This window comes from Rana temporaria, chromosome 3, assembly GCF_905171775.1.
Source record: "Rana temporaria chromosome 3, aRanTem1.1, whole genome shotgun sequence".
Taxonomy (NCBI): Eukaryota; Metazoa; Chordata; class Amphibia; order Anura; family Ranidae; genus Rana; species Rana temporaria.
In genome coordinates this window covers 481,578,415-481,595,690 of record NC_053491.1, presented here as the reverse complement: position 1 = coordinate 481,595,690, position 17,276 = coordinate 481,578,415, and positions in this window count along the sequence as shown.

Genomic DNA, 17,276 nt, shown 5'->3' with positions numbered 1-17,276 from the left:
TTTCTGCTCCATTCCTATTTCAGTGACAGCTGTAAAATGTTGGATTTCCCACAATTTCCCATCTCTGTCCTTCAGTTGACACCAGGAAAAAAACAACGAGAGGGTGACTCCCACAACAAGGACACAGACAGCAATTAAAACTGTACAGACTTATAGCCAGATTCACAAAGAGTTACGCCGGCGTATCAGTAGATACGCCAACGTAACTCGGAATCTAAGCCGACGTAAGTTTAAGTGTATGCTCAAACTGAGATACACTTAAACCTACCTAAGATACGACGGCCTGCGCCGTCATATCTTAGGGTGCAATTTTTCCGCTGGCAGCTAGGTGGCGCTTCCATTGAGTTCGGCGTAGAATATGTAAATGAATAGATACGCCGATTCACGAACGTACGTGCGCCCGTCGCAGTAAAGATATACGCCGTTTACGTAAGGTGTTTTCCGGCGTAAAGTTATTCCAACAAATAGCTGGCCTAGCCAATGTTAAGTATGGCAAGTCGTTCCCGCGTCGAAATTTGAAAATTTTACGTCGTTTGCGTAAGTCGTCCGTGAATGGGGCTGGACGTCATTTACGTTCACGTCGAAACCAATACGTCCTTGCGGCGTACTTTGGAGCAATGCACACTGGGATATGTCCACGGACGGCGCATGCGCCGTTCGTAAAAAAACGTCAATCACGTCGGGTCACCAATCATTTCCATAAAACACGCCCCCCCCATCCTGATTTGAATTAGGCGCGCTTACGCCGGCCCCATTTACGCTACGCCGCCGTAAGTTAGGAGGCAAGTGCTTTGTGAATACAGTACTTGCCTCTCTGACTTAAGGCGGCGTAGCGTAAATACGATACGCTACGCCGCCTTAAAGATGCGCCGCCCTACCTGAATCTGGCTATTAGACTGGCTATCAAATCTAAATCATGCTCTTTGCTTGAACACAACTGCTATGTTTTCCGATCACTTGGTGCCAAGTTAGGTGTTCAAGAATCCCCAAAAGTTAGAACAATGGCTTACAGATAACCGAGTTTAACTCTCTGAGAGCTCATGGGTGTTACTCTCTGGTCTAAGTGATTTATTAACCTCTTCACGAGCGTGCTATAGCTGAATGATCGCTACAGTGTGGTTGCACCATGGTTGTGCTTCCCACGCGCCCCCTGTGGCGTACCTCAACAGGGATTTGTGATCGTTGTGTCCTTCTGACACATCGATCACAGATCAGGGTAAACAGCCAAGCACAGAGGCTCTTTACCATGGGCTAGATTCAGCAATGATTTACGCCGGCGTATCTATAGATACGCCGCGTAAATTCAAAGCTGCGACGGCGTATCTTTTTTCTGTATTCAGAAAGCAAGATACGCCGACATTAGCCTAAGATCCGACTGGCGTAAGTCTCTTACACCGTCGTATCTTAGGGTGCATATTTTACGCTGGCCGCTAGGTGGCGCTTCCGTAGTTTTCGGCGTAGAATATGCAAATGACCTAGATACGCCGATTCACAAATTTACGTACGCCCGGCGCTATTTTTTTACGTCGTTTACGTTAAGCTTTTTCGGCGTAAGGTTGCTCCTGCTATTAGGAGGCGTACGCAATGTTAAGTATGGACGTCGTTGCCGCGTCAATTGTGAATACCGCACTTGCCTCTCTAACTTACGGCGGCGTAGCGTAAATACGATACGCTGCACCGCCGTAACAATGCGCGCCCCTACCTGAATCTAGCCCCATGTGTCCAACTGTGTCCAATGACAGCTGATCACAGTGTAAACAGGTGATGCCAGTTATTGGCAGTCCTCTCCTTACTTAATCCACACATCTACACTGATAATCAGGGCACTGATCATCAGTGTTCTAATGATCAGTGCCGCCCCAATAATTCCCATCAGTGCTGCCTCTCAATGCCTTCTATCAGTGATGTCTATCAGTGTAGCCTCATCAGTGCCGCCTCATTAGTGCCCATCAGTGCAGCCTCAGTGCCTCCTCATCAGTGCCCATCAGTGTAGCCTCATCAGTGCCCATTAGTGTCTCCTTATCAGTGCAGCTTATCAGTGGCCATCAGTGCAGCCTTATCATCGCACATCAGTGCAGCCTCTTTAGTGCACAGTGAAGGAGAAAAAAATTACTTATTTACCAAAAAAAAGTAACAGAAACTAAGATTTTTTTTTTCAAAATTACCAGACAAAAAAGTAAAATCCCAGTGGGGATTAAATACCACCAAAATAAAGCTCTTTTTGTCTCAAAATTTCATATGGGTACAGCGTTGCGTGACCGCGCAATTGTCACTCAAAGTGTGACATCGCTGAAAGCTGAAAATTGGCCTGGGCAGGAAGTGGCCAGTAGGCAAGTGGTTAATAATTGTGTATGGAACATCTCAACATTGACCCGTTGTAGTGATGATACATCTTCATATTTACCTTGGCACTACCAATTTCCTTTTTTTACATAAAGCTAAAGAGCATACAGAGGAAACTCGGCTTACGAGTATAATCCATTCCAGGAGAATGCTTTTAATTCAAAGCACTCGTATATCAAAGCGAGTTTCCCCATAGAAGTCAATGGAAATGACCTCTATTGCATGCAGTACCGCATGTGGCCAGAGGTAGTGGGGGGGGCGGAGAGACTCAAAAATACTCGGATGCAATCAGAAACCCTCGGAAAGGCTCAGAACAGAGTTTTTCCAAATGTTTCCGAGTGCATCCGAACGGCTCTGAATGGCTCAGAGTTTGCGCCCCCGCACCTCTGGCCAAATGCAGTACTGCACACCACAGAGGCTTGAATCCTGCTCGTTTTGCGAGACAACGCGAGTCAGGATTGAAAAGAAAAATAGCAGCTCGTATTGTGAAACGCTCGTTAACCGCAATCCAAGGAATTAATATATTTCTTTAAGGCCCCGTACACACGACCAAACATGTATGCTGAAACTGGTCCGCGGACCAGTTTCAGCAGACATGTTTGGTCGTGTGTAGGCACGAGCGGGCAGATTTCCAGCAAACATTTGCCCGCCGGGCCTTTTCCCAGCAGACAAATATTCCTGGACGTGTTTTAAAACCGTCCGCTGGAATCCTGCCCGCTCGGACATGTATGGTCGTCAGTACAGACCTACCGTACATGTCCGAGCGCCCGCCGTCCCTCGCATGCGTCGAATGAGTTCGACGCATGCGTGGAAGCATTTAAATGGCAGGCCGCCCACGTCGCCGTGTCATCGCCGCGTCATCGTCGCGACGACGCGGCCACGCCCCGCGTATTGTTTACGCGCGGACTTCTGTACGATGGTTAGTACAGCCATCGTACAGAAGCCCTCGGGCAGACATGTACGGTGAAAACAGTCCGACGGACCGGTTTCATCGTACATGTTTGCTCGTTAGTACCCGGCCTAAGAGGCTTGCTCACTCTTTATCCTTAAAGCGGGGGTTCACCCTATTAAAAAAAAAAAAAAAAAAAAAATTTATTATAGCGCGAGCTACAGTATGCCGGTCTTACATTTTTTATCCCCGTACTCACCGTGCTATGGATCGTTGAAGATTCCGGGGAATGGGCGTTCCTATGGGCAGGGAAGGTGATTGACGGCCGGCCCTGGCACGTCCGCTCCTCCGGAAATAGCCGAAATAGGCTTGGCTCTTCACGGCGCCTGTGCGCAGGCGCCGTGAAGAGCCGAGACCTACTCCGGCTGTCTTCGGGGAGCGTGACGTGCCAGAGCCGGCCGTCAATCATCCTCCCTCTCCATAGGCACGCCCATTCCCCGCGGGAGTCGGAAACTTCAATGATCGATAGCACAGTGAGTACGGGGATTAAAAATTTAAGACCGGCATACCGTAGCTCGCGCTACGATGCCGAATGTAATGGTATAATGATGTCAAGGAGGGTGAACCACCGCTTTAAGCAGTCGGCACATTTTTGGTTAAAGGAAAGAAAATTGCTCAATTTTCCCATCAACACTGGGGAATCCCTCCCACAGATATTTTTTTGTATTTTGTCAGCAGAAGGTTTCTCAGCCTTCAAAATACAATGATCCCCGTCTGCGGCTATAATCCATCGCCAAAACCCTGACAGGCTGGTTGTACTGGTGGCTGGTTGAGGTAACTTCAGTACAATCAGCCTGCCCATACATGGATCGAAATTCGACGAGTAGTACTGAACTGGCGAAACTAGACGTGCACAGAAATTTTCGGGTTTTTTTTGTTTCGTTTCTTATCGTTCCGTAGGTTCGTTTCCGTTCGTTTTTCGTAAGACGCCCGTTTTCCTGTTCATTCCCGTTCGTTTTTCGTACGACGTGATTTTTTCGTATTCCGATCGTTTCGTATTTTGGTTACCGTTTTATTTCCGTACATGCGGGATGGTTCGTTATTCTGTTTAATTCATGTTCGTTACTTGTTAGACAATAATTTTTCGTGAATTTTCGTCGTTCTGTACTTTTGTAAATATATCGCGGGATTCGCGGCACTTTCAACACGCGGCTCATCCATATTAACTATTGTTAAGCCCCATACACTTGGTCAGACTTTTTTAACAACAAACATAAAAACGATCGTTTTACCGAACGTTCGTTCGTTTTTAAACTCCATCAGAAAATCATTTTTGGGTTCAAAAGTCTGGCCAACTGATCTCTCCCTTCAGACGAAAATCCACAGAAAAGTTTATTTGGCTCTACTGTACTACTCAGCACAAAAGAGAAGCTGCTTTACTAACTAACTACACTCACTGCTAGTGTTGCTCACGAATATTCGTATTGCGAATATTCGGCTCGAATATGGCATATTCGAGTATTCGCGAATATCTCGAATTTCGCGGTCAATATTCGCTATTCCGAATATTTGGATTTTTTCAATTCTATTTTTAGAACAGATCACATCCTAGTGATCTCCATCGACGTCTAAAAGCATTGCTGGTATGATTAGAGACCTTGGGCCGAGTAGCTGAAGCGATCATTTTATATTGCCGAATATTCGCAATGCGAATATTCGGCAATAGGAATATTGCGCGATTATTTTCTCCGCCCTTCTTTTGCATCAGAGCCAATCAGACTGCTCCTACCGCAGTTGTAGAAATTCCGCAATAAATATCGCATTCGCATTTTGCGAAATTTCGATAAAATATCAGGAATATTCGATTTCATAATGAGCCAATCAGAGTGCTCCTACCGCAGTTGTCGAAATTCCGCAATCAATTCCGCATTCGCATTTTGCGAAATTTCGATAAAATATCACGAATATTCTGAGCCAATCAGAGGGCTCCTACCGCAGTTGTCGAAATTCCGCAATAAATATCGCATTCGCATTTTGCGAAATTTCGATAAAATATCACGAATATTCTGAGCCAATCAGAGTGCTCCTACCGCAGTTGTCGAAATTCCGCAATAAATATCGCATTCGCATTTTGCGAAATTTCGATAAAATATCACGAATATTCTGAGCCAATCAGAGTGCTCCTACCGCAGTTGTCGAAATTCCGCAATCAATTCCGCATTCGCATTTTGCGAAATTTCGATAAAATATCACGAATATTCTGAGCCAATCAGAGGGCTCCTACCGCAGTTGTCGAAATTCCGCAATAAATATCGCATTCGCATTTTGCGAAATTTCGATAAAATATCACGAATATTCTGAGCCAATCAGAGGGCTCCTACCGCAGTTGTCGAAATTCCGCAATAAATATCGCATTCGCATTTTGCGAAATTTCGATAAAATATCACGAATATTCTGAGCCAGAGTGCTCCTACCGCAGTTGTCGAAATTTCGCAATTATTTTCGCATTCGCAATAGCGAAATTTCGCAAACATTTAATTTCGATAAAATATCACGAATATTCGATTTTAGTGAATATTTCTCGAATATTCGGCTATATATTCGTGATATATCGCAAAATCGAATATAGCGTATTCTGCTCAACAATACTCACTGCCCATTCAAAAAGACGAAAATGACATCTATAAACAAAAGATTTGTATTCTGTATTTTGAAACCAAATTACGAACAGAAAAAAGGAATTCAGAATACAGAATGCAAATCTTTTGTTATAAGATGTCATATGAACATACAAACAGAAAAAGGATTCAAACAAAATACAGAATGCAAGTCTTTTGTTATAGATGTAATTTTCGTTCTTTTGCTGTTTTTTTCGTTTTGTCGTATTTTTGTCGGATCGTTCGTTCGTATTTGCGGTTGTTCGTTATGCGGCTCATTCGTAATCCCGTCGTTTTCGTATTTTGGTGCTTTCATTTTTTCGTATGTACACATTATTCTGCGGGTACGAAAATGAAGATTTTCGTACGAAAATAACATTCGTACGAACGGGAATGCACATATCTATAAATTTTGTTCCCTCTATGACTGGCCTTAGTTACCAGCCAAGTTATTTACATTTTATTATCATTATATTTTATATGTGTATTTATACATTTTTTCAAATTTTGCCAAACAGATTTTTGTTTTCTCAGCTTAACCACTTCCAACACGGCCGGGTGGGCGCTCTCTCTCCTTCTGAATAGACATTCGGGAACGTCCCTCAGAAGAAGGGGGTTTCCGCGCAGCCCCAATGCGCTCGTGTCACCCGGACACGGCACATCTCCGATCGGCAGGAGGACTCTGTGATTGGCCCTCCTGATCACATGACGGCCGTGTCCAATCACAGCTGTCATGTGATGTAAATACAGAGCCGGTTGCTAGGCGATCGGCTCTCCTGACACAGAAGTTGTCGGAGAGGAGGGCGGATCGCTGCAGCCGGCTGGTGATCAGTGAGTATGAGCTTTTTTTTTTACAGCTTTTTACACCCTGATCACCAGCCTAGTGTAAACACACAGGGCCAGATTCAGAAAGATCAACGGATCTTTCTGCTGGCGTAACGTATCTCCGATACGTTACGCCGCTGTAACTTTGGGGCGCAAGTTCTGTATTCAGAAAGAACTTGCGCCCTTAGTTACGGCGGCGTAACATATGTGTGGCGGCGTAAGCCCGCCTAATTCAAAATGGAGATGTTGGGGGCGTGTTTTATTTCAATTTTACTTGACTCCGCGCCGTCTGTAAAATATCCCAGTGTGCGTTGCTCTAAAGTACGCCGCAAGGACGTATTGGATTTGACGTGAACGTAAATGACGTAAAGCCCTATTCGCGTACGACTTACGCAAACGACGTAAAATTTCAAAACTCGGCTTCGGAACGACGGCCATACTTAAAAATTGTTTTTCGGGTGAACTCCCGCTCTAACATTAGATTGAGGCTCATTTAGTCTAGGGGAATCGGGTGTTTTTTTTAAAATCGGAGCAGTACTTACCGTTGTAGAGAGCGATCTTCTCCGCCGCTTCCGGGTATGGGCTGCGGGACTGGGCGTTCCTATTTGATTGACAGGCTTCTGACAGGCTTCCGACGATCGCATACATCGTGTCACGAGTAGCCGAAAGAAGCCGAACGTCTGTGCGGCTCTATACGGCGCCTGCGCACCGACGTTCGGCTACTTTCGGAAAATCGTGACACGATGTATGCGACCGTCGGAAGCCTGTCAATCAAATAGGAACGCCCAGTCCCGCAGCCCATACCCGGAAGCGGCAGAGAAGATCGCTCTCTAAAACGGTAAGTACTGCTTAGATTTAAAAAAAACACCCGATTCCCCTAGACAAAATGAGCCTCAATCTAATGTTAAAAATTAAGTTTTTGGGTGAACCTCCACTTTAACATTAGCTACGCCTCATATAGCAGGGGTAACTATACGCCGAAAAAAGCCTAACGTAAACGACGTAAAAACTTGCGCCGGCCGAACGTACGTTTCTGAATCGCCGTATCTACCTAATTAGCATATTCCTTGCGTAAACATACGGAAGCGCCACCTAGCGGCCAGCCTGAAAATGCAGCCTAAGATCCGACGGTGTAAGACACTTACACCTGTCGGATTTTAGGCCCCATACACACGAGAGGATTTATCCGCGAATACGGTCCAGCGGATTTCTCTGCGATGGAGTGTACTCACCATCGCATTGAAATCCGCGCCGGAATCCTCTGGCGATGACGTGTCGCGCCGTCGCCGCGATTATGACGCGGCGACGTGCGCGACGCTGTCATATAAGGAATTCCACGCATGCGTCGAATCATTACGACGCATGCGTGGGATCCCTTCAGACGGATGGATCCGGTGAGTCTATACAGACCAGCGGATCCATCCGTTGGGATGGATTCCAGCAGATGGATTTGTTTGGCATGTCAGCGAATATTCGATCTGCTGGAATCCATCCCAGGGGAGAAATATCAGCGGAAACAGATCCGCTGGAGTGTACACACCATAGGATCTATCCGCTGAAACCCATTCGCTGGGATTTTTCAGCGGATGGATTCTATCGTGTGTATGGGGCCTTCTATGAATCAGGTGCATAGATACGACCTCCCGCACTCAGGCCCCATACACACGAGAGGATTTATCCGCAGATACGGTCCAGCGGACCGTATCCGCGGATAAATCCTCTCAAAGATTTCAGAGGATTTCTATGCGATGGCGTGTACACACCATCGCATTGAAATCCGCGCTGAAATCCTCTGCCGATGACGTGTCGCGCCGTCGCCGCTATTATGACGCGGCGACGGGCGCGACGCTGTCATATAAGGAATTCCACGCATGCGTCAAGTCATTACGACGCGTGCGGGGAATCCCTTTAGACGGATGGATCCGGTAAGTCTGTACAGACGAGCGGATCCATCCGTTGGAATGGATTCCAGCAGATGGATTTGTTGAGCATGTCAGCAAATATCCATCTGCTGGAAATCCATCCCAGGGGAGATTTATCTGCGGATAAATATCCCACGGAGTGTACACACCATAGAATCTATCCGCTGAAACCCGTTTGCACGGATTTATCTGCGGATAGATTCTATGGTGTGTATGGGGCCTCAGAGATACGACGGCGTATCAGGAGATACACCGCCGTATCTTGTTTCTGAATCTGGCCCACAATGTAAAAACACAGTAAAAACTCCTGTCCCCCACATATGTCCCAGTAAAATTACATTTCCCAATGATTATCTGCACGCATATGTCCGTGATCACCTGCGCACATATGTACATGATCACACAAACTAATTAGTATACACTTTTTTACCAAAGACATGTAGCAGAATACATTTTGGCTTAAATTTATGACAAAATTACATTTTATTGGATTTCTTTTAAAATAGAAAGAAGAAAATATTTTTTTTTTTTTCAAAATTTCCGTTTTTTTGCCCACTTATATCACAAAAAATTAAAAACGAAGTCGTGAATAAATACCACCAAAAGAAAGCTCTATTTGTGCGAACAAAACGATAAAAATTTCATTTGGGTACAGTGTAGCATGACCGCGCAATTGTCATTGAAAGTGCGAGAGCGCTGAAAGCTGAAAGTTGGTCTGGGAAGGAAGGGGGTGAAAGTGCCCGGTATTGATGTGGTTAAAATGGTTTTGCAGAGAACAACCCTGATCCTCCTCCTCTGGGGTCACTTGCTGATGCTCCTGGCTACCCCACCTTTCTGGGTGCCCCCTTCTCAATCCAATTGCGTTGATGTTGACTAGCAAGTATGAGCCGAACACCCCCCAGTCCGGTTCGCACCAGAACTTGCGAACATGCAAAAAAATTGTTGTAACACGCGAGTTAAAGCGGGGGTTCACCCTATAAACCCAAAAAAAAAAATTTTTTTTTCTTCTACCATAAAATCAGGCATTGTAGCGCGAGCTACAGTATGCCTGTCCCGATTTTTTTATCCCCGTACTCACCGTGTACTCGTACATCGAAGATACCAACCCCCCTCGGGAAATGGGCGTGCCTATGGAGACGGAGGATGATTGACGGCCGGCTCTGGCGCGTCACGCTTCTCCGGAAATAGCCGAAATAGGCTTGGCTCTTCACAGTGCCTGCGCATAGCCTGTGCGCAGGCGCCGTGAAGAGCCGAGACCTACTCCGGCTGTCTTCGGGGAGAGTGACGTGCCAGGGCCGGCCGTCAATCATCCTCCCTCTCCATAGGCACGCCCATTCCCCGCGGGAGCCGAAATCTATAATGTACGAGTACACAGTGAGTACGGGGGTAAAAAAATCGGGACAGGCATACTGTAGCTCGCGCTACAATGCCTGTCTCGATGGTAAAATCGTGTCACTGAGGGTGAACCACCGCTTTAAAGTCTATGGGACACGAACATGAAAAACCAAAGGTGCTAATTTTAAAGGTTTATATGCATTGTATTGTCATAAAAAGTGTTTGGGGACCCGGGTCCTGCCTCAGGGGACATGTATCAATTAGGGCTGCAACTAACGATTATTTTCATAATCGATTAGTTGACCGATAATTGTTTCGATTAATCGGATAATAGCCTTAAAAAAAAAATTACCATTTAAAAAAAAATTTGGGCCAATTTGTTGTTGGGCAGATTACAAAACAAAAAATTGCCACAAAAACACATTACACGCTTTTCTGCAGCTTCTTCATTGAAGTATATTGAACCAAAAAAATAGAAATAAATAGCACAGTTTTGCGTTAAAAAGTCCTTGCCCTTTCCAAATACGCAGCAGCTAAAAAAAAAATCATGGGCTAGATTCAGATAGCCCAGCGTAATTTAGTGCGGGCGTAACGTATCTCTGTTACGTTACGCCGCCCACATCATCCCCATTTGAATTAGGCGGGCTTACGCCGGCCCACATACGTTACGCCGCCGTAACTTAGGGCGCAAGTTCTTTCTGAATACGGAACTTGCGCCCTAAGTTACGGCGGCGTAACGTATGTGGGCCGGCGTAAGCCCGCCTAATTGAAATGGGGATGATGTGGGCGTGTTTTATTTAAATTATTGTTGACCCCGCGTATTTTACGTTTTTTTACGAATGGCGCATGCGCCGTTAGTGAAAGAATCCCAGTGCGCATGCTCGAATTTCCGCCGCAATTCGTCATTGCTTTCGACGTGAACGTAAATTATGTCCAGCCCTAATCGCCAACGACTTACGCAAACGACGTAAAATTTTCAAAATTCGACGCGGGAACGATGTCCATACTTAACATTGCGTACGCCTCATAGAAGCAGGAGTAACGTTACGCCGGAAAAAGCCTTACGCAAACGACATAAAAAAATCCGCCGGGCGCACGTACGTTTCTGAATCGGCGTATCCAGCTCATTTGCATATTCTACGCTGAAATTGACGGAAGCGCCACCTAGCGGCCAGCGTAAATATAGGAGACTTACGCCGCTCGTATCTTAGCCTAATTTAAGCGTATCTCGTTTCCAGAATACGCTTAAATTTACGACGGCGTAGATTCAGAGTTACGACGGCGTATCTACTGATGCGCCAGCGTAACTCTCTATGAATCTAGCCCCATGGATGTGAACGTGTCCCATAGGAAAACATGAACATGAACGGTAGTGTGTTTCTGCAAAATGCACCAAAAAACAGAGGTGTGACCCCGGCCTGAGATGTTTAGTAACATAATGGGGGGGGGTTAAAAAAAAACAAAAATAAGTACAAAAAAAGCAAATAATCGCTACTGTAAGGGGTTCATTTTTTTACTGTGGGACAGTGAAAGTAATATTTACAGTAGCGGTTTGCTTTTTTGTACTATAAAGGGCTAATTTTCGTTTTTTTAACCCCATTATGTTACTGGCCGATTAATCGATTATGAAATTAATCTATTACAATTTTCATAATCGATTAGTTGTCGATTAACCCCTTCCCGACCTCCTCATGTACATATACGTCGGCAGAATGGCACGTACAGGCACATTGGCGTACCTGTACGTCCCTGCCTAGACGTGGGTCGGGGGTCCGATCGGGACCCCCCCCCGCGACTTTCGGCGGTCGGGTCCCCTCGGGGAGCGATCTGGGATGACGCCGCGGCTATTTGTCGCGATCGCTCCCCGGAGCTGAAGAACGGGGAGAGCCGTATGTAAACACGGCTTCCCCGTGCTTCACTATGGCGCTGCATCGATCGAGTGATCCCTTATATAGGGAGACTCGATCGATGACGTCATTCCTACAGCCACACCCCCCTACAGTTGTAAACACACACTAGGTGAACCCTAACTCCTACAGCGCCCCCTTGTGGTTAACTCCCAAACTGCAACTGTCATTTTCACAATAAAGAATGCAATTTAAATGCATTTTTTGCTGTGAAAATGACAATGGTCCCAAAAATGTGTCAAAATTGTCCGAAGTGTCCACCATAATGTCGCAGTCACGAAAAAAATCGCTGATCGCCGCCATTAGTAGTAAAAAAAAAAAAAATTCATAAAAATGCAATAAAACTATCCCCTATTTTGTAAACGCTATAAATTTTGCGCAAACCAATCGATAAACGCTTATTGCGATTTTTTTTACCAAAAATAGGTAGAAGAATACGTATCGGCCTAAACTGAGGAAAACATTTTTTTTTATATATATGTTTTTGGGGGATATTTATTATAGCAAAAAGTAAAAAAAATTGTCGCTCTATTTTTGTTTATAGCGCAAAAAATAAAAACCGCCGAGGTGATCAAATACCACCAAAAGAAAGCTCTATTTGTGGGGAAAAAAGGACGCCAATTTTTTTTGGGAGCCACGTCGCACGACCGCGCAATTGTCTGTTAAAGCGACGCAGTCCCAAACTGTAAAAACACCTTGGGTCTTTAGGCAGCAATATGGTCCCGGGCTTAAGTGCTTAATCAATTAGTTGTTTCGGCCCTAGTATCAATGCAAAAAAAGTTTTAAAAACTAATGTTTTTTCGGGATCAGTGATTTTAATAATGCTTAAAGTGAAAAAATAAAAGTGAAATATTCCTTTAGATTTCGTATCTGGGGGGTGTCTATAGTGCCCTTACCGCACAACCACCGGGCAAGGGTTGTGGGCATGTGGCCCTTGTCCCCATCAACATTGGGACAAGGGGCCAGATTCATGTACATCCGCTGCGGCGTAACGTATCGTCTTCACGTTACACCACCGCAAGTTTTCAGCGCAAGTGCCTGATTCACCAAGCACTTGCGTGTAAACTTACGGCGGTGTAACGTAAAGCCGTCCGGCGCAAGCCCGCCTAATTCAAATGGGGCGTGTACCATTTAAATTAGGCGCCTTCCCGCGCCGAACGTTCTGCGCATGCTCCGTTAGGAAATTTCCCGATGTGCTTTGCGCAAAATTACAACGCCCCGACGTATTGTTTGAACGGCGACGTGCGTTACATCGTTTCGTATACCCGGACGTCTTACGCAAAAAAAAAAAAATATTGAAATTCGACGCGGGAACGACGGCCATACTTTAACATGGCTGTTCTAAAGATAAGCCATGAAAAAGCAGGCCTAACTTTGCGACGGGAAAAACCGACTAGCGACGACGTAAGAGATTGCGACGAACACGCGTATCTTCGTGGATCGCCTTAATCAGCTAATTTGCATACCGGACGCTGGAAAACTATGTGAACTCCACCCAGCGGCCGCCGGAAAATTACACTCAGGATCCGAAGGCGTGTACGAAGCCGTACGCTTGTCGGATCTTAGCCAAAAGCCGTCGTATCTTTTTTGTGAATTACAAATAAAGATACGACGCAGCAAATTTGAAAATACGCCGGAGTAACAGTAGATACTCCGGCGTATTTCCTCTGTGAATCTGGCCCAAGGTGCTTTGGGGTCAGACTCCAAAGCATCCTTCCCCATGTTGAGGCCATGTGGCCTGGTACAGTTAGGGAGTTTTTATCATCGAGGGTGGATAGGGATATTCTCCAAGGGGAGGCAAACTTTTGAGCAAAACTGTAAATTACTTTGAGCAACATTTAATAACATTTAAAGGGAAAAGAAATAAGTACATCAGATGATTGTATTGGTTATCAATGTAAAAATATGGTACTACAGCGCTAATTAAATATCAAATTATAGAGCATTTAACAAAATTACCAAATAATAAACGCAGCAAATTTCTGGATTTAGAAATTACACTTGAAGCAGATTTGATTACCACAAAAACGTATTTCAAACCGGTCGAACGGAATAGCTATATACCGGTTGATAGCTGCCACCATGACCCATGGCTAATAAACATCCCGAAAGGCCAATTGGTTAGAATCCGCAGGAATTGTACCGACTCACAGACTTTTTTGGAGCAAGCTAAAATGATTGGGGAAAAGTTTGTGAACAAAGGATACGACGACAGTTTCATACAGACACAAATCCAAAATGTGTTAGAAATACCCAGAGAGACATTAATAGAAGATAGGATAAAAAATAAAGCTATGGATGATCAAGTACCAATTATTTTAAATTACAACGTACAACATAAACAATTGGAAACCATCTTCAAAAGGCATTGGTCTATATTACAGGCTGATAAACAACTACAATGTATACTGCCTAGTATGCCCAGAATAATATATAGACGTGCCCCTTCCCTGAGGGACTTGGTGGCAAAGAATATACCTGATCCTCCCACCAAATCCAATACTCTAACCTTCTTTCAAGGAAAAGGTTTCTTTCCTTGTAAAAGGTGCTTTGCTTGCAAAAAGACCAATTTCAATGGACATAAATGCTCCAGTTTTGTGTCCAATGTTACACAAAAAGAATACCAAATTAAAGATCTAATAACATGTAGAACGGAGGGAGTAGTGTATGCTTTACAATGCTCATGCTCCCTTCAATATATTGGCCGCACAAAAAGGCCCTTGTGGAAACGTCTTAGGGAGCATGTGCAAAATATTGAAAAGGGCTTCCCTAAACATAATGTGTCACGACACTTTGACCTGTGCCACCATAGGGATCCCAAAGAATTAAAATTTTGGGCTATCGCTAAATATAACCCACATTGGAGGGGGAGCCACATGGTACGGACATTGAGTCAAACTGAATCAAAATGGATTCATGAGATGAGATCATTGTCGCCCAATGGGTTAAATATTGAATTTGACCTCAATTGTTTCATCTCTGACTATTAAGTATGTACAAGTTTTTTAACGTGATGATTCTTTATATATATATTTTATATATTGTTTATTTTTACATATATTCCTCTTTTTACAAAATATTTTAATTCTAGAATATTTTATTTTAAATGGTATGTTGTTATTTATAATAGTATATATAAATGTACTTTATAGATATTTTATATTGTAATTATATCTGCTCATTGATTGATGTAGTGCAGCATGTGCTGGAGTCTGTAAGTGCTGTATTTACTGTGGCCACTAGAGGCTGCTATGCATATAAGCATATCCTCAGTTTAATAACGCCACTAAGATGTTCTTGGATTTTTAAATGTTTTTAATTACTATAATAATTATTATTCTTTGTATTAAATTGCCTACATGCACTATGTTAATGAACAGTGTATGATCCTTCGTTTATGCTTGCAATGATGTAAGATGTCTAACACTCCCTCACTACCAATCCCGTCTCTGCCTGATTCCTATGCTGACTATAAATAATACCAGCGTAGAGCGGACAGGGAGTGACCCATGACTAAGTCAAGTGACTATTGACGTAACGCGTGGGGGAGGAGTTACGAGCGGGACGGATCTAGGATTCGATCTAGGATTCGAATGAGGAGAGGAAACATCATATGAGCTGAGCGGCTTAATGAAGGATCGGTGTATTGTTGCTATATGCGGCTTTTAATCGGTGGATTCGTGAGTGTGCCATTGTTAGAGACCATCTATCCTCTTTGTATTGTTTTACACTCAGCTGCGCTATGAGAGTATCTCTCTTTTGTTTTCCATGAGCTGTGGTTAATGTGGAAGAGGCGTATCTACTTGTGAAGCAGGAGCACGTTGTTTGAGATCACATCACACCTTCCTTTAATCATCACACTGATCTGGGTGTTGTTTCATTGAAAACCACTGGTGTATATTTATGCAATTGGACTTTACTTGTATCGTTTTTGCCTATTAAAGCGGTCCTCCACCCTAAAGTGGAGTCCCGCTGATCGGAACCCTCCCCCCCTCCGGTGTCACATTTGACACCTTTCAGGGGGGAGGGGGGTGCAGACACCTGTCTAAAGACAGGTATTTGCACCCACTTCCGGCCACACGATACGGGCGAAAGACGGGCATTCCGTCACATCCCGTCTGTCGCCCGTTGTGTGCTGGGAACACTCGGCTCCCAGCACACAGCGTGTGAGCCAATCGGCGGGCGCAGCGCGACTCGCGCATGCGCCGTAGGGAACCGGGCAGTGAAGCCGCAGCGCTTCACTTCCTGGTTCCCTCAGCGTGGATGGCGGGGGGAGCAGCAGAGTGACGAGCGATCGCTCGTGCTCTGCTGCGATCGGCGCTGGACTCCAGGACAGGTAAGTGTCCTAATATTAAAAGTCAGCAGCTGCAGTATTTGTAGCTGCTGACTTTTAATATTTTGTTCCCATGGCACATCCGCTTTAATTTGACACTTGATAGTTTTCTTTTTAATCACTTATCAGCACGATTTGCATTTTCTAAAGTTAATATTCAGCGCGAATTAACATATATATACATTGGTTATCAATATTATCCTTCAGTCAGTCATTCAAGGTAACTAAACGAATCAAGTCTTGCGGTTACCACCCACCGTACATTTTGTGTGTCAGATGACGTGTCTGGTACATGATCTGACCAGGGCTGTCTTTTCCATTGGGCACGCTGGGCAGTTGCCCGGGGGCCCCACTTGCCTGGGGGGCCCCCATCGGCTGCCCAGCCATCCCAGTAAAAAATGGTGGAGAGCAACGGGTCAGAACTGTAGAACTGTATCGTGTCTACAGTCTCTGAGGAAGAGTCTGAAGAGGAGTCAAGAGTGGGAGCGCCTCCGGGATGGGGGTCACGGGAGAAGTCAGACATGAGGAGACAGTAGGATAAAACCAGAGCAGCCAAGCTGGAGTCATCTGACTGACCCGTGCATGTTGCACCTGAGAGGAGGTCAGTGATAGCACCGCCAGGCCAGTCTAAGGGGCGGGTGGTTGCTGATGTAAGGGGGAGTGAATACAAAAATATTAGTGACCCCCCTTACCTTAGTGTATTTACTCTACGGAAGGTGGTCTCTGGTCACCAGAGTGCCCCACACATCAGAGTTCCTGGTGTTCCCCTTTACATCAGAGTCTGCAGGATTCTCCCTTACAGTGCAAGGACCCTGATGTAAGTGGGAACTCTGATGTAAAGAGAAAGCAGTGAACTCTGATATAAGGTAGTCTCTGATCACCAGAGTCCCCCTTCACATCAGAGTTCCCCCTTACATCATGATCTGCAGCGTTCCCCTTTACATAAGAGTTCCCTTTCACTGTAAGGGGGAATCCTGCAGACTCTGATATAAGAGGAAACTCTGAGAAGGCTGGGTTATAGTAACCTAACCTTCATGTCAATGAAGAAATTTGCAAAACTGTAAT